The sequence below is a fragment of the Cupressus sempervirens genome, chromosome 9, assembly GCF_028749045.1.
Source record: "Cupressus sempervirens isolate cs-2001-9-10 chromosome 9, ASM2874904v1, whole genome shotgun sequence".
NCBI classification, from domain to species: domain Eukaryota; kingdom Viridiplantae; phylum Streptophyta; class Pinopsida; order Cupressales; family Cupressaceae; genus Cupressus; species Cupressus sempervirens.
In genome coordinates, this window is record NC_143126.1 from 556,034,433 (window position 1) to 556,053,638 (window position 19,206).

The window sequence follows — 19,206 nt, forward strand, 5'->3', positions numbered from 1 at the left end:
ATATGATATTAAGGATTTAAAATTGATAAATAAATAAAAGGCCAGTACTTCTGATTCACCCCCCCGCTTAGAAGAACTCTTCCCATCAAGACATTCCAACAATTGGTATCAGAGCCAAGTTCTCTCAAGAAGAAGCCTAACAACTTGGAGGAAAAGATCTGAAGATGGAAGTCTTCAAACTTGGAAAGATCATTGAGAACTAGGTAATAAATGTGCATCTCGCTCTACACAAGGTAGAGGAAGCTAGAGAGGAATTAAGAAAATCCTTAAAAAGAAGGAAGGAAATAGCTATAGCTGAAAATCACTACAAGGAGATTGACACCACACAAGTATTTGCCAGAGATTCCAAAGAATTTGATGCAGCAATAACAAAACTGATGGAGAAAAATAGAGTTCAAGTAGAAGAGATAAGAACTCTGAAGATGGAACATGAATCACAGGCCATAATGTTATGTGAAATCACTGAGCAAAAGAAAAGAGCAGTTGAGGACAGAGTCATGATTGAAGATGACAAAAGGAATCTTGCAAATAGACTTGAAGAAAAGTCTACTGAACTAACAAGGATCTCAAACATGCAAATGGATACACTTGCCCAACTGATGAACCTTCACCATGAACTTAATATGAAAGATATTGAGATCTCTACTTTGAAGATGCAGAATGAAAAACTGCAGAATGAATTGGAGAGAGAAAAAGAAATATTATATAATCTCAACAAGTCAAGTGAAGCTATCAAGTACTTTGAACACTTGCTGAAATCCCCAAGATCAACCCATGATACATCAGGAGTTGGATATAGTAGCACTGAAGTTGGGGAATCATCAAAGAGTGCTGAGCAAAGAAGTGACAAAGGTAAGAATTCTAAACCCACTTGTCATTACTATAATAAAAAGGGTCATACTACTAATGTTTGCAAGAGTAGAAGGATCAATCATCCAAACACACCCAAAAGTAAGGGTTACTATCACAAGTGCAACATGCAAGGTCACATGACACAAGACTATAGGTCTAAATTCACAAGGACACAAAGATTTGATGGAAACTGCCATAATTGCAAGAAGTATGGACATAGATCCTTTGAATGTAGATCAAAGCCTATATGGACACCAAATCAACATGTAAGAAGAGACAACTATGTACACCATTACAATTGGGACTACAATACAAGGCAGAGCTGTCACTATTGTCAAGAGTATGGTCACATACCCCAGAACTACATAATAACACATTTCAAAGGGAACTATGAAAGATGGTTGAACCAAACTACTTGCTTCAGTTGCTTGAAAATTGGACATGTCAGCAGGAATTGTTGAACAAAGGCCAAGGCACCCAAGACTGAAGTAAATAAGGGTAAAGAAAAAGTTGATGAGGAACACATTAGAAAAAACATGAAGAAGATATGGAGAAAAAAAGATGGACCAAGTACATCCAATGAAAGGGTCACTTCACCCAAGAGGTCAAGTGATCATATCTCATCCAACTAATCACAAGATGAGCCTATGGGGCTGATACATATAAGGAAGTATCATACATCGGCCCTAAACCATGATGAAGCACTGCAAAGTATAAATTTGCATGAGATAAGATGCTAAGACAAAACTTGAATAATGATGCCGAGCTTTCTTTGGTTGCCGAGTGAAACTACTTTGGATGCCGAGTCAAGAAGTTTAGTGGGAGCTGAATAAAACTACAAGGTTCCCAAGTTATCAACAAAATCAGAAGATGCCAAGTGAGAATTGCTGCCAAGTGGATGCCGAGTTGAAAAACCTTTGGAAGTCGAGTGGCAGGTGCAGGTACAAGAATACATTAAATGCAAGGTTTTTGAGCCACTTAAAGGTGAAAATTGATTCATTTTGAGCCATTCAAATGAATAGCAATTACTAGGAGCATGACTGAATGATTTTCAAGCATCCAACCAGCAATTTGTAGTGATTCAGCATCTACCCAAGCAATTTAAGCATTTAACGAAGTATTTTCTTCAGGTTTCGAGTTGTACAGTTTGTGAAGTTTACTTTAAACATCAAGCCATAGTTCGATTAAAAATGGCATCTGGTTTAAAGTCCACCAAAGGGAAAGAGAGCCATGAAATTTAACTTGTCAGCAATGAGGTTAAGCAACCCGAATTGAGGCCAATACCAAAAGTTGCATATAAAAATGATCCCACTGGTGCCCTATCCACCATCCCTGATAAAGTTGTTATGGTTCAGGATGTGTGAAGGTGTTATAACTGCAAAATAGGTGCCATAGGAGACTTGGAAATCTTTAATGCTTTTGACAAACTTTGTGACAACAATATATTGAAGGATGAATTTTTAGTTGTAGAGAAGAAGGGTTTAACCAAGCCCCTAGTTTTTCCAATCGTATTCAAAACTGAGTGGATACACATAGTACTTAGTAGAATCCGTGATGGATCATTCTTGTTAGAGCAAGAACTAGTCAAGATTACTAAGAAAATGGTTCATAGGGTAACAGGTTTTCCAACCCTAAAATGGCCCAAGACACTCAGAAGTGACAAGAGGGAAAACATTGAGAAAAACACAGTTGCAAAATGGAATAACAAAGGCTTGACCATAGACACCATTACTTAATCCCTTCTAGATTTTTCTATGAGGATCATATCACACAAATTTTATCAATCCAGCAGGTTGAATAGTGTACCCTAGATAGTAGTGGATGTGGCATATAAGCTTGTAAAGAAAGACCACACCTATGACCTTGCAGAGCTCATGTTGCAATACATTAATGAAAATCTTGGAGCTATTAGAAAATCCAAGGGGGTGCAATGCAAATTTGGGTCAGTGTTAGCTTGTATGTTCTTTTATGTGATGAAGGAATTCCCTTCATTTGGAAAAGTCAACTAGAGTCAAAACAAAACAATTGTTGATCAAATCAATAATTTTATTGCACAAATGGGAGATAGTTTTGATGATCAAATGACTATATATTTTGATGATTTCAACAATGAAATGAAGAAAAGAATGAGGATACCAATCTCATTGGTGAACAAACATGTAAATGACATATGATTTCTTGTTGACATTGATTATACTTACATCCAAGTAGTCCTTCCAAGAGTAAGATGGCTCAGACCATTGGGATATGAGCTTGATGTTGACCAAGCTTCAGCAGCCATCATAGCACTACTTGTAGAGGAGATGGATAAAAATACAAAGGCATTTGGAACATATGAAATTGTCAGATCAAGAGTTGTTACAGAACTCAAAACAGCCATAGCAGTGAAAAAGAAGGAGAAGCTGGTGAAAAAGATAAAGAAGAAATTTGGTGTTGAAGAAAAAAGTGCAGCAGAAGAAGAAGAAGAAATTAGTGGAGATGAAGAGGAAGCTAATGATGAGAAAGAAAAAGATGAGAGTGATGAGGAAGAAGAAGCTAAGGAAGCACCCATCAAAGGCAAAGACACCTCCTGCTCCTCAGCCTAAACCAAAGAAAGCTATCATGCCAACACCCAAGAAGCCAACAACCAGAGCTACAAAAAAGGCCTCCACACAAAAAGTCAAAGAGGAAGCTACAAAGAAGAAACCAACCAAGAAGGCACAAGAAGATCCAAAGAAAATGAAAAGATATGTGGCTCAACCTAATACTAATGAGGAAGATCAGTCTGAAAAGGTAAGTCTTCAATTGATACATTATGTGAAAAAATTGGGAATGGAGACTTAAGTGTCATGAAAAAGATTGATTTCAATAAGTTCACCAAAGAGGAACAAAATAGGATAGAAGAATCAGTCTATGCAATGATGGCATAGTTCAAGTATACACCTCTTGAACTAGATGGACAATTTCCAAGAGAATTTTCTAAAATTGTAGAAGACAGATGGTATTTTTGTTTGAAAATGGAGAAGGGGATGAGAGAATCAACCTAGCAAGCTTACTGCCTGATTTGACAAGGGAACATATAACTAAAGCAGTCAAAAGGCATAACACTAGGTTTACACCTAAGTATAGGGCATTCTCCATACCCCAAAACAAAATAGAAGAAGTTGTACAGAGAATCACAAGATCATGGAAGAATCTATATAAGAAAAATTGAAGATGTCTTTGAAGAAGAGTACAAAGAAGAAGCTACTGCAAAGCCAGAAGAGCGAAGAAAGAGAAGAGAAGAGAAGATAGAAGTAGATAAAAAGGTTGAAGAGGAGGAAGGAAAAGATGAAGATAGGGGTATTGATTGGCAGCAAGATCAAAGTGTGTAAGACACACAACTACCACCTCCTAGCCCTCCTCACTCTTCCATCACACCTACAAAAATCATAAAGATTAAGGATGTTACTGACACCACAAGTCAAAACATCAACCCATTAACTGTAGAGGATCTCACTAAGATCCTTGACCAAACAAATCTTCAAGCACAATTGTGTGCAAGTCCCATAATGGTTAGTGTTGATAAGCTCCAAAAGTTAGTAGATAAAATCAAGAAAGGTGAGGTGCCACCACAAGAACCACCTCAAATAACTCAAACTACTAGACTTTCATTGTTACCACCTCCATAACCACCAAGAATAGCCATGCAAGCTCATCAGGAGCTGAGTGCAATAGCAGGGAAAGTCACAAGTACACCAGTATAGATAACAAGTACACCCCCAATAGCAGTGGTACAAGAAGAGGATAAGGAAGAAATGTAGGATAAGGAGAAGTCTGCAATACAAACTTTGGTTGAATTGCCAAAAATAGGTACTCCTACCAAATTTGTTCAGCAGCTGAGTATTGACATGTTGACTGTACAAGTCAGTACACCAAGCTCAAGTTCTACTATAGTAGCCAGGACCATTCATTATGGTATTCCCGAGCTTGATGAAGAAATTCAAATACCCTATTATGATTCAAGCACTTTAATTGAGAAAAAGATGAATGAAATACAAAGTGCATTGGACAAGAGAAGGAGGTAAGAGGCATTGAGGAAAGACTTCAAATATAAGCAAGCAATGGATGAGATCAAAGATATATTCATGGATGCCTTCAGCCTACAACCTCCAGATTCAAGCAGGCCAATCCTTGAGTAACTATCTGATATAGTTGACCATGTAAATAATGCAGACCATGATACAAATGTAAAACTCATGGAATGGTCAGAAAAGAATTTTCTAGGCAAGGTCAACCAGAAGATAGCTAATAATATTATTTTGGGACAGGTTGATCTAGCCAAGAAATTGGATAAGGTAAAGATTGTATTAAAGAACATATTTTCCCTTTATAGGAAATTGTGTGATTTTTCCAGGTTCACACAAGAAATAAATTACAAAATTTTGAACCTTGAGAGCAAGCTTAAGCTCTCCAATATGCAACTACCCTCAAATCCTACATAGAGTGAGAAGCATTTTACTCAAATGCTTCGCGCTTAGAGGGAATTAGTTGCATTATCAGTAGAAGAGGCCACTATTAAAGAAAAGCTAATGCAAATACAAGCCTCAATCACTCCTCACTTGGAGATATTACAAAAGGAGAAAATGTATGTAGAAACAGTCCTCAAGAAGGATTCAAATATTTCTACACATGAAGGACTTGTTGATCTAGCAACAAAGCTTGCAATCCAACACAAGTCATTGGATATTGCATTGAATAACTGGGATGCAGCTCTCAAAATACTCCTTGAGGTAAATAAAACATTTTTGGCTAAGCATGGCATTACTGTTTAGAACCCTTTGACATAAGTGTCAAAAAAGGGGAGATAATGAAGGAGATAATATTCTAAGGGATAATATTCTAAGGGGGAGATATATTAAATAGGATCAGAAGGTAAGAATAGGTCAGAAACAGAGGACAGCAGGCATAATGGCACAAGACATTAGAATTCATGACATGATCAACTCAGGGGGAGTCATAAGGTATATTGTTGTTCACAATATTTATTTTTAAATTTGTAAGTGAAGAATGTACACATAAGGATTATATCATGAATGATCAGTTAAGTGTTTTTGACACTCATGTCAAAGGGGGAGATTGTTGATCAAATAAATAAGATTGACAAATGAGTGTCAACACACTTAACCATCTTCACTATACATGTTGAGTATACAATGGAAGCCAAGCCAAAAATTTAACACATGTCGAGTTACAAATAGTGCAAAGCAAAGCAGAAGTTAATAGGTGTTGAACAAAGCAGAAGTTAATAGGTGCCGAGCAAAGTAGAAGTTAATAGGTGCCAAGAAAAATAGGAAGTTAATATATGTCGAGTAACACATGAATACTATAGGTGCCGAGTGACATAGTAATTCTATAGGAGCCGAGTAATGCAAGAAACACAGTGGATACTGAGCAATCCAAAAAAGATGGTGCCGAGCATCAATATTACTTCGTGTGCTAAGTAATGCAAGATCAATATAAAATTTTGTGCAATCACAAGCCAAGATGTAAAACGGTTATGCATAACTCATGACAGGATAAAAGGATAAGATCAAATCCTCCCAACCACCTATGCAATCCTCATGCAGCCAATTAGAAAATTGGAGACTGCATGCAACCAATAGGTGAATTTCAAGGGTTTGAGTAGGAATATTTGAAGTCATGAGAAGAAGGAAAATCATAGCCTATTATTAAGGTCGTTGCAGAACATTGGTGTCAAAGATTTAGTGGAAAGGATGAAATTTACACATCTAGTTGATTAGAAAAGAACAAGGAACACAATTAGTAGATCAAATCTAGTAGAGATCAGTGATAGAAGAGTAGATCAAGAGCCTGAGATCAGCATTAGAGATTGCATTAGATTAGGTGTATTATTCTAATACTCTCTCACAATTGTATTAGGAATTTGGAAATCCTATTGAGTTAGGTGGGTTTAACAGCCTTATGTAAATCCTTTAATAGGGTGGCATTCTAAGTTGAATTTTCTTAAGTCCTCTAACAAGGCACACTCCTAACAGGGTGTAGAAATCCTTTAACAGGGTCACATTTAACAGTGTGTTGTAGCCTTTAACAGGGTAGGCCTTTAACAAGGCAAACCATTAGAAGTGGTTGAAATCAATTGCTACAGTAATTTTGTGGGTATCATCCCCACCCCAATTTTACCTTCTTATTCCTGGAGGGTTTCTAGGTCACCAAAATCTCAAGTGTTATGTGGTGATGCATGTTTGCTTCTCATGATTGTTTAATGTTTATATGCATGCATGATTAATTTTAGTTATATGTTATTAAGGATTTAAAATTGATTTTAAAAAAGGCTAGTACTTCTGATTCACCCCCCCTCTCAGAAGCACTCTTCCCATTAAGACATTCCAACACCTATATCACTTATGATTTCAGCAATCATATCACTCTTCATCAGTGCCATCTTAGATTTTAATTTTTATTTAATCTTCTTTGAGATCCTTTCTTCCACAACATCACATAGATCTTCAATTTACCTAGGGTCCAATTATCTTAGAGGCCTCTTCCAATATTTTTGCAAATCCTTCATAAAAAATCAGCCAAATCCAACCTTCGATCAAATAATCTTCACTTGAGGTCCTAGTGTAAACTGTCATAATTTCAATGATCCGTCTACATGCTCAGGAAAACCTTTTCTCTAATACCATATGATGTACAGAAAGGCAAGAGAATCCCAAAAGGAGATGTCCTAGCCCCTAGAGAATAATGATATATAGTAGAAAAAGAACACAAGAAATAAGATATGATACCAAACACAATTCTTTATTCATAAAATAACCAATTACATTCAATGTGTTGGGCTCTAAGGTCTTCTCGGTTACAACCAAAAATAAAGAAACTAATAGTTCTACAAGATTTTCAAGATCCAATCCAAACCCTAGCTAGTCTAGATCCACAATTTGTTATAAACCTCCAAGGAAAAACTAAACTTGTGCTCACAAGCCACCGAGAAATCTCCATGTTTCTCAAGCCATAGCTACTAGCTCTTTTCAAACTTTTCTCCTCTACTTCATCCTTCTCCAAGTTGGATCATTAATACTTAAGACTCCACAAGACCGCCTACTTATACCCAACTAAGCCATAGGTTAGCTTAGTATGTTATAAATTAAATAAACCCTTTCATTAAATGCACATTTAAGCCACAATTCAGCTTACAACATAAATTGAATACATACAACCAAATTAAATGCCAAGATTGGCTCACCCTAGAAACTAAACTCAGACAACTTGGGCAAAGTTGGAACCAAGACATGATCAAGCATTAGAAAACCACTACCGAGTATCAACAAATATTAGGTTCACTTGACACATGAAGGAACACTCAGTTAACACTACAACTTGGTTAACACATGAACTTGATTAATACTAGAACTTGATTAACACTTCTTGGTTAACACTAAATCTTAGTTAACACTGCTTGGTTAATAGTAAAACTTGGTTAAAATTGCTCGGTTAGTACTACTTAGTTAACATTGAAACTTGGTTAACACAGCTTAGTTAACACTCAAACTTAGTTATAACTACCGAAATAACTCCTACATCGTTAAGCTATACATCACCTAAGTACTTTGTAGTGATGATACCTTATAATTTTTATAATTAAAATTAATTTTGAAACCATCATTATCTAGTTGTCCTACTGATATTAAATTCCTACTCAACCTTGGAACATGTCTTACCTCATGTAGTGGCCAATGATTCCCATTGTACAACTTCATATTAACTTTTCCTTTTATAATAATTTGATAAGGTTTTTTACCTCCCAAATAAACTATTCCAAAATTCCCTTGGATATAATCAAGATAATAACCTCTATGGGGAGTACCATGAAGTGAAGCCCTTAAATCTAAAACCCATGAATCATCAACATTTTCTAATGAAAGAAGCAAAGAGTCATCTTTGGATTTATTACTTACCACATTTGCCTCCTTTTTTCCTTCTTATTTGTTTCCTTCATTGTTCTTCCAAATTCAACAATATTTCTTCCTATGCCCTAGTTTCCCATAGTACTAGCAATCTATTGGTCCTCTTTCCCTTTTATTTTCTTCTTGATTTCCTATGATTTCCAAAATCATTTGCTCTCTCATTCGTTCTTCCTTTACTTTGTGCATTCAAAACACTTTGTGGTGTAGATCCACTTAAAATTTTTCTATGAGTTTCCTCACTTAGAACAACACCAATCACATCATGGAATTTTAAGGTATTACATCGAGAAACAAAATTACTCAAAGTCATTACCAAGTCCTTCCAGCTTTCTCGAAAAGAACATAAAAGAAAGAGAGCCCTAATTTTGTCATTAAAATTAACATTAATAGAACATAATTGAATGGTAATTTTATTAAACTCATTTAAATGTATAGCAATTGATCCACCTTCTATCATCTTCATATTGAATAAATGCTTCATGAAAAATGCCCTATTTGAAGTGGAGGGCTTTTCATACAACTTTATTAGGGTTTTCATCAACTCCACATTCATATTTTCTTTTCTAAAAGTAAATGCCACCAATTATGCCATGCATTTATGAATACTTCCAAGTGCCTTTTTGCCCAAAATATCTTAGTTCTCATATATCATAGTTTCAAGTTTCTTGGATTTTCCTTGCAATAGCTACCATAAATCCTTCTGATAAAGATATACTTCCCTTTTCCTTTTATATAAAGCTAGAATTTTTTCCCACAAAACTTCCTAACCTTCACCTTACCCTCATTTTCCATCACTCCCACTCAATTGTGAGACCTTCCTATAGAGGAGAATTGAAACAACCTTGTTTTGATACCACTTGTAAGGATTAAAGAGACAGAAATAACAATTACATGTAAATATAACCAATATTATAAAATAATAAATTGTAGAGAAGATAACAAAAGACACAAAAATTTAATGTGGTTCACCCAATCCCTGGGCTACATTCATCAACAACAAGTTTAATATTTTTATTATTTAGAGATTACAACCTGATTACAATCTACAATCCCTTACAACTCCAACCCACTGCAAGAAGCTACAATCTCATCATACATCGTAAGATCCTATGATATGGTGTCAAGGGACTTCCTTATGGTAGATTTCTAGAAATTTGGGTTTCAAGAAAATATTCTTACACTATTGGAAGTGTTCTTCAAAATTCATAAATTTTTGGTACTCATCAACACTTCCCTGAAATAGATTTTTGAGGTTTCTAGAGGATTAAGGCAAGATGATCCTCTCTCCTGTTATCTTTTTATTATTTTAGCTGATGTTCTTGGTATATATCTTTGCAGATCAATCTCTATTAGTGTTGTCAAAGGTATTAGACCCTCTTTGATTGGTAGTATCATATCTTGTCAATAATTTGTTGATGATACATTATTTTCTAGGGAAGCTACTATTTTGGAAGATAATAGCTGGAAGGAGCTTTTGAATAATTTTTCCTTAGTCTCTGGTCAATGGCCTAAACTCCAGAAAATATTTTTTTTGCAATACTCTTATTATATTGTAATTAGATTGCTATCTTTTTGGGGTTCCAAGTTGGTTTCCTTACTTCTATTTATCTAGGAATGCCATTTTTGATAAGTAAAAGCAATAATTCCATTTGGTCAAGATTCCTTGAGATAATTCAATAAAAGTTGGCAACTTGGAAACATTCATTTCTTAGCAGTGTAAAAAAGCTCAAAATGTTCACTAAGATTATTCAAAGAACTTTGCATTACATTATGACCCTATTTCATATGGGCCTATTTCTTAATATAAAAAGATGGATGTTATATAATTGAAGTTTTTAAATGGGCCAGCGTAGAGGAGAAAAAACACCTATCCTTGGTTAATTGGGATATTTTTTTTCCTCTAAGGATCAAAGAGGCATGGATGTAAGAGATACTCATCTTCTTAATATTAGTTTTCTTACTAAATTTAGCTCAAATATTGTGAATTCTTAAGTTGATTGGGTTAGCATGATGAGGGAAAAATATTTGACCAAAGACAAGTCTACTATCATTCTTAAAGCTTCTCTACCAAATGGTTCCAACATCTAGAATAATCTTCAAAAACTATTTTTCCTTTAACCCAAAATTAATTATGGAAAATAATTAATAGTTGCAATGTGGATTTTTGGCTGGATCCCTAGGTCAATCAACCTCCTAATGAATTATACCTAGTGTTCCCATCACATAAAAATGTAATACTTCAATTTCTCTCTTGAGGTAGAAGATTGACATTAATTGGTTTGAGAATGGTCTTATAAGGATTTATTTATATCTTATACTAGTGTAGGGCACCCCCTTCTTTTTATTCTTTTGAGTTTTTAAGGTTTATTTAAGAGGTTGTATGTGTTTAATAAATTCCAATGGTCCTTGGAATTCAACTAGTCCCAATATGTTTGTAAAAGAATCAAAATTGTTCATTAGGTCCTAGAGTTGTCAAAAGTTATTCAATAGGTCAAAAGTTGCTAGGGATGGGCAAATAAGGTATTTGGGTAACTAATAGGTCCTAATAATCCTAACTAGGTTCCTAGAATAGTCCTAGATGGACCCATTTGATCAAAATATGTAAAGAGCAAAAATTGCTCAAAAGTTGCAAAGTTGCTTGAGCAACTTTTGCATTTATTGAAAAAAGTTGCAAATGATAGTTTGGAAAGTTGTAACCACCCATGCTCAAGTATTTGAGCACAGGAATCATAATTTGGAAGTTTATAATGTTTTTAGTTAGATTACACACATGTGAGCCTGTTGTATGGATAATTTACTATGTTTTTCATTATTTTTGTAGAGTTTAATGACCTAGTATAGTTGTGTATGGATTGGGATAGATGATATGACTTCTTGTTTTTGTAGAGTGGTATTTCATCTTTCTTTTTCATATAAAAACTTAGTCTGAAGTTACAAGGTTGGTGTGTTGTGGAAGTTTTATTGTTGACTGGTCTATGGTTTCCATTCACAGGGTTGTCATATTAAGGGCTCTAACCTAATCATCCATGGTGGAAAATGTTTGAAACCTTGTGGGATGATAGGTTAGACTCTATAGATATGGATTTTTCTTTCCTTTTCATTTTTATTCAATTGGTTTTCAAGTTATGAAGTGATGCCCTAGGCTGACTGTTGGGAGTAGGTAAGATAGGATAGTGTAAAGATGTTATTACAGAGCACACCCATTATCAAACCATGCTAGTCCAATGACATGTTTAGAAGCCGTAGGAAGTTACCTTGATAGAGAAAGTGGTTGGATAGGTTTACTTGAAGTTTGAAAGGATCTAGAAGTCTTTTGGTGAAAACTCATCCAGAGGCCTGAAAGATAGCCTGAAACTAAGGCTCGAGGGTGAACAGGCACTAGTACATTTGCACTTTTTTTTCTGCCAAAATTTTCAACCAAAGGTATGATTTATTTTATTTTTTTCTTTTCATCCCCATATTGGTCAAAAATGTCCTAAGTTTTCCCAAGTTGGTCAAATTTTTGACCAACTCAGGTCATAAGAAAGAAAAAGTATGTTAATCTTATATATTGGCGCAGGCTTATAGGCTTATAGTCGTGTGATATTATTGTTTTATGTTATTTCATTCTCGCCCACATGCGGGTAATATTGGGGCTTTGCTCATAAATTTTATAGTGATATTGATCACTGGAGGAAGGTGAATCTGCATGTTCTTGCAAAGATATCACTAGAAGAAGCTAAATCTGCATGTTCTTGCAAAGTCTGACATAGGGTTTATACAATTGATCTTGGGATATGGTCGAACAGAATCAGATTCACGGTGAGTTTTTTTTCGTCCACCCACTGCCACGATGAGAAACACCCATACATATAGAATTGTTGGGGAAAGAGCAGCAAAAGGAGGCTTTTGCACAAATTCATTCTTCTATCATGTGTATGAAGGTTTTACACATTACCTTGGCAACTACATGCAAACTTCTGAAGACAACTAGGTATTTCTTCTTGTTTGGAAATCTATTCATGCTCTTTGCAGTTTTCCCTTTTGCAAGCCCACTAGCCCGCTACATTAAGCCAATTTAGACTTGGTAAAAAGAGACACTCTGCAAACTTTAAAAAAGACTCGGCTACTCCAAATGAGGTCTCTGACCTGCAAATAAGGAATTTTTAGTTTGTTTCTAAGATAGCCATGTGCCATGCTTGGACTAAGAGACACTTCCTAAAATCAAAATGTGATGGCTTCATCCAACTAGACTATGTTCCATCATTTTATATTTGTCAAACTTCTTTTGTTGCAGTCACAGAAGACCATAGAGAAGAGTGTTTTTTGTTGAAGACTATTAATGCTTTTTAATTTTCTCCCAAATGTTTGAATTAGCTTTTCTATTAATTATATCTCATTTCACAATCTTCTATACTGTGAATAGCATATACCCTCAGTACCACTTGGCTATGAAACCATCATACTTGAACTTTTATTTTTCTTTCTATAAATCTATGTTATTGAAGACTTACATCCATAAGATTATTTCAGTTGTTTCAATGGAACTCTATGCTTTTGAAGTTGGAATGCAGTAAAATCGGATCTGAATAAACTCAGAGCGACTATTGAAGAGTTTTTGTGCTCACTTAAAAATATTATATTTGGAAATTTTATGTCTCTTTTCTATACACTATAAAATCTTAAAAGCTTGGAGCTCCATCAACACCATATATATAACTTTTTTGATAGTTTATTAACTCCGAGTAACTGTATTTGTGTTCATTTGTTTTCATAATTTCATCTTCACCTATTTTGAATAGCTTATCAACTCTGAGTTATTTTATTTTTGTTCATTTGTCTTAATATTTTCATATGTAGCTATTTTGATTTTCGTAGCTTAACAACTCTAAGTAATTTTATTTGTGTTCATTTATCTGTAGATTTTCATCTCTAGCTATTTTGATCTTTGTTGCATTAAATATTTCCGATTGTCTGAATTTATATTCAGAAATTGTATGCTTATGCTTTGTATATTCTGAACTTACAAAAAAACATATCCACATACATCTTCTTAGATACCCTCCATGCAAGTCCTTATGGTGTGCTTTTCAGCCTTTGCGTTGTTTGTCTGGATTAAAAACTTAACTGTGTCATTCTCCATGCCCATGCTCAAAATGGCCATCTTGCAGTGTCCAGAATACTTTTTATCCCAAGGCTAAGTGCATTCATGGGAAAAACTCATTTTTCTAGTTTCCTTTACAAACTTTGAAGTTTTGTTTTGTATTCTAGAAACAAACTTATTTTGATATGTTTTCAATCTTCCTACTTAATCTCTTCCTAAAGATAAAAATCCTAAACCTATCAGCTTACTGCTACATGAAAAAGACATGCAACTGCTAGTTAATATTACACAAACATCATGTTAGCTATATTATGTTAGTGTAGGAATTATATGGAAAACTTCATTTTATGAAAGTTAGAAAAGCTAGCATTTGAGCCTTGAGTGTTGAGCCTTTTCATAGGTGCAAGGATCATCTAGCAAAACCTTTAGTTCTTGGTCATCTTGGAAGTAGAATCAGGAAGTTAGTTCATATCTCTTCTCTTGTGGCGATGTCTTCTAAAGACCAAGTAGAACTATTTTGGTTTGTCTAGGTGAATTTTGGCAAACTACTACTCAATGATAAACTAAACTACCGCTCAATGATAATCGTTCAAGTATAGCAGCAATATCTCCACATAATGGATTGACAAATATGCATGCATAGTGGCAATACCTCAACATGCATGCATTGACAAATATACTAGATAAGAATCTCTCTTTGAGATCCATTAACTCTATTTCAAAAGTATAATTAAATTTCATAATCGAATATCTTAAGATTCAAAAATGCTTTATTGCGGTTTGAATGATAAATGCAGATTTCTCTTAATGTAGAGTTAGTTCTATAAGTATGTGTTGGTATGAGAACTATTATGCATTTTAACATTTGGGTGTTTATACATATTGAATCTTGAAAATTAAGAATTAGTTTCTTTGTGAAGTGTATTATTGCAGTCAATCTTAGATTCACTACATTCTTTGTGAAGTGTATTATTGCAGTCAATCTTAGATTCACTACATTGTTTCAAAAAAGGATTTTTCAACTGGTTTGTAATTTCTTATGGTTTCTTACTGGTGTATTGTCAAATAAGTGATGCAACCTACTACATTGACTTTGAAATTAATGGGTGCCATTTTTTGCTCAAAATAGGATTCTTTTCCAGATTCTTTAGTATACAAATGTAGGGATAGCTAGTCACAATACTGCTTGCTTTAAATAGTCTTTAACATGATTGCTATCTAGAAGTATGACTATCACTTAGAGGTAGGTTTTTAAAGAAAATGTCTTGCACAAATCTCATCTATTGCAATGAGATTCTTGCATATGGATCCAATTTTGTAGGGCCTTCTTTGTTTCCAAGATTGACTCACTATGTTTTCATGCCTTTGGGATGTGGGTATGCATTTTTGGCAATGTCTATCCACAATCTAAAAGACTTTTCTACCAAAATTGTTATTATATAAAATTTGAAATCATTATTTAATGCACTTAACAAATTTACAATTATCAATAGTCTAAACAGTGACCTTGTTTGAAACAAATAGTGGCAACTAAAATGGATGATTCCTGTTAATTGTTTAACCTTTAATTATTTAGATAATTATGGAGTTTGCTTCTAGATTCAATTGTGTGTATTTTGAGATAGTTACGATGCTAAAAAATACACTCAAGTAAATTCAAAAGTGAGCTTCATAATCTTCAATGGATTGTGAAAATCTGATATTATTATTTAGATAGTTTCAATTTGTTTTAGCTTTTTTGATGGAAAGGAAATAGTCAATTTCATGATATCTTCTTAGCTATCTGAGTTAGCAATTATTGATTGTCAAGTAATTGTACATGCATTGAGTCCTAATTATTTCAAATATTGTGAAATGCTATATATTTATCATGGTCATGTTATTGATTTTTGTTCTTATTACAGGTCACAAGAAGATTTAAGGTTTGCTTAAGTTCTATGTCTCCTACAACCTAGATCTAATTAGGGAAATGAGTACTCAATCCAAGAAGGTGATTGTGGGGATTTCCATTGGTGTGACTATTGGCGTGATATTAGTAGTCTATTTCCTCCATTGTATCATATGGCATAGAAAGCGTTATAAAGACCAACTAAGCAGGATTATTCAAAGTGGTATATCACTTCCCCTATATAGTGTATAAAGACATATATGATACATGAAGTATGCAGATATTAAGGGATAATCCAACATCTACTGAGGTATTAATTGGAAGAGGAACTGCATATGCATTTCAAAGAAAGCTTGAAATTGCAATTTCAGATTTTTCTAAGGCTGAAAAGTAAACACTACATACTATCATCCAATTGAGTATTCTTATTGTCACTACATTGAATGATTTAATTTTTTGGTTTTGCATTGGTAAGGCAATACAATCAAATTCATCAACTAGCGAGGCTTGGAAAAAATGTGGGTAGGCAAGAGTAGCATTAGGAGACAACAAAGAGGTAATGATTTGTATTTTTTATATTTTTGAACCAACTTGTCTCTTAGCTATAGCATAGCAGTTCCATTTCTTAATTTACTTTTTAAAACTGAATACGAAAGTTTTGGGTCCTTTATGGAGAGATTGGAGATGGAGTAATATGAAGCCCTCCTAGTGCCATGTGACTAAAACTAAAAGCCCATACAACAAGTTTCAGCACAAGTGTCCCATATTTTTGAATTGAGCAATGATTTAGGTACTCAAGATTGAAGATTTATGGTTGGTTAGATGTGAATGTTTTGAGATGAATTCAAGTTTAAAATTGAGTAAGAAATGACTCACTGATGTAATGTCTATTACAGCAAGAAATAGTTGATGTTTCTCCATGCTTCTTCTATAGAAAACAAATTACTTGATTCTTTTGGATAGTAGTGGGATGACAAATTTATAAGTAGTGGAGCTTCTATTGCTCACTTTTATTTGGCGAGAATCCTCAAGTGTGAGACACTTTATAAGTAATCAGTTTTGATCATGAGTGCTCAAAGATGCATTGCCCTAGAAAAAGAACTAATCAGTAAATTTGTAAAATACCAAATTAATCATTTCTCCATTTTGCAGGAAGAATTTGAAACTTATGATCCCAAGGCACATTGGCTTTTGAAACTATAGTTTCTAAAGAAGAGATAAAAAATAATAGAAATTGTTGCAACACATGATATTGTATTTTCTTTGGCACAATCTGGTGTTTGTGCAACATTTAGTAGAGCTGAGTAGAGTGTTTACCCAAATACCAATTAAGCTTTGGAATTCTCCATGATTGTTTCTCTATGCTATCTAACACAATGTTTTGTGTTGATAGAGGAAAACAAGAAAGTATGTTTCTTGAACATAAGCCCAGATGAAGTGATTTGCAACCTCCTTTATAATAAGAACAATGATTCACTCATCATAGTTTCTGTATATGTTTCAGATGACTTCAGCTCACTTAAATGTAGAACAACACCTATCGAGTATGTATTGCTCTAGGATCTGAAGTCATAGTGTTTGATGGAACATTTTATAATTATATATAACTACCCCTAATTAGATTCAAGTGCATCATTATAAATTGGTAATCTATTCAATAATCATAAAGACATTAAAATTGGTAGATATATTCAGAGCGGTCAACTAGATGTAGGATTTACTTTGTTCAAGTTAGAGTCTTTGAAGTTGCCTAGATTTGTGGAGTTTGATGATGTCAATGGAAAGGTCCTAACCTATTCTACTCAAGATGGGTAAGCTTGTGATTGAAATCAAACCAATGTAAGGCTTTTAGGTTGAATTTCTTTTGCCTAAACTCTAATGATATTGTATCAATGATTAATAGAATTTATAAGGTGTTTGATTTGAAGAACTATACCATTTTGTATTCAATATTAGATGAACATCTCCAAGAGATAAAGATTAGGTAAGGATTGCTTCTCAAATTTAATTTGGTCAATAGAGCTCTCAAGTTCTTTGAATTGAATAGTCTCAGGAAATGAAATCATTGCATGGTTGTGGTGGATGAATTGGTCTTCTACTTTTTTCATTGTTTGAATTACATGCATTCTTCTAATCCTTTTTTCTCCTTTTCCTTAATAGTCTAGGGATTATGTTACTAATATTCAATAGAGCTAGTGGGCATGTTCCTCTCAAGATTTTGTCCATAGAGGATGGTACTATTTTAAAAGAATTCAATCACCTGTCACATCACAGTAAAAAAGTTGATTTCATTGATCAGTTCAACAAGAAGCTTCTTGTAAAGAAAGAAAATGAGAACCTTCAAATACTTGATGTAAGCTTTTGAGTGATAATGTGTCTTCTGTTCCAAGAAAAGTTTGTTAGTTTAGCTCACTCTAGATATGTTCTTCCCATTGATTGCAAATTGCCTTTAAATAAGTTATTGATGGAGGTAGTGGCCGATAGGTTCGAAATGCATAGTTGATTGAAGTAAGTAGAACATAGTTTATGACACCGTCAACTTTCATTTTTTTGTATGAAAATAAGTTATTCCTGACATTTTGTAATTGTAGATTTGTTGTATGGAATTTTTGAGGAGAGCTGGTTACATCATTCGAAGACCATTTGTTGTGGCATCCAAATTGTAACACAAATAACACATATATTACTAGTGATCAAGATTTGATTATTTTTTATTGCAAGGCACATCATCATTCTTTAGATGAAGAAGAAAATTGTAAGAACTCTTTTATTAGAATTTTAGATTTGGTCTCCATTCCTAGGTTTTCTCCTTCAATGATTCAGTTGTATTCGATGCATTTGCAGTTGGTTCCATAAATATAAGCAACATATTAATTGGTAAGTGTCTTGTAATGATTCATGCCAATGATCTAATTGTTCAATGTTGTATCTGTTAGATACAATAATCTAATTGTATGTTGTCTTTGATGTTACACAAATGTCATATCAATTTTCAGTCAGTGCTTACCGAGCTCACTTGATCAACAAGATAGTTTTCCTTGTCTACCAAGCATTCTTGAAAGATTACTCTATGAAGAAAGTGTCTACCAAGCTCACTTAGGCATTGAAAGAATTCTAGTAGGAAACTATGTTAATTGAGTTCTCATGGTTAGCAAAGGAAAGTTGGACAGATTTAGTGTTCACCGAGTTCACTAGGTTGCCAAAGGATCTTGCAAGTTTGCAATGTTAACCAAGCTTCTATTAATTAACACAAGAAATCATCTCAGAACAAGTGCTTATCGAGCAGGGTCAACCAATGAAGGATTTCGTTGTTTTGACATAAGAAGCTTACTTATTTTAAGTATTGTTTATAGCCTACTATGGTGATGATTATTGGTTATTGTAATTTGTAATTGAGCCAACTTGATAATTTGAATGGTATAAATGAAAGGTCAAGT

The 19,206-nt window shown here is 34.1% G+C and overlaps 1 pseudogene; it reads left to right on the forward strand.

The window, feature by feature from the left end:
• LOC149539862 (uncharacterized) overlaps nucleotides 1–18,705 on the forward strand; it is a 60,452-nt pseudogene extending 41,747 nt beyond the window's left edge.
• The last annotated feature ends 501 nt before the right edge of the window (nucleotides 18,706–19,206 follow it).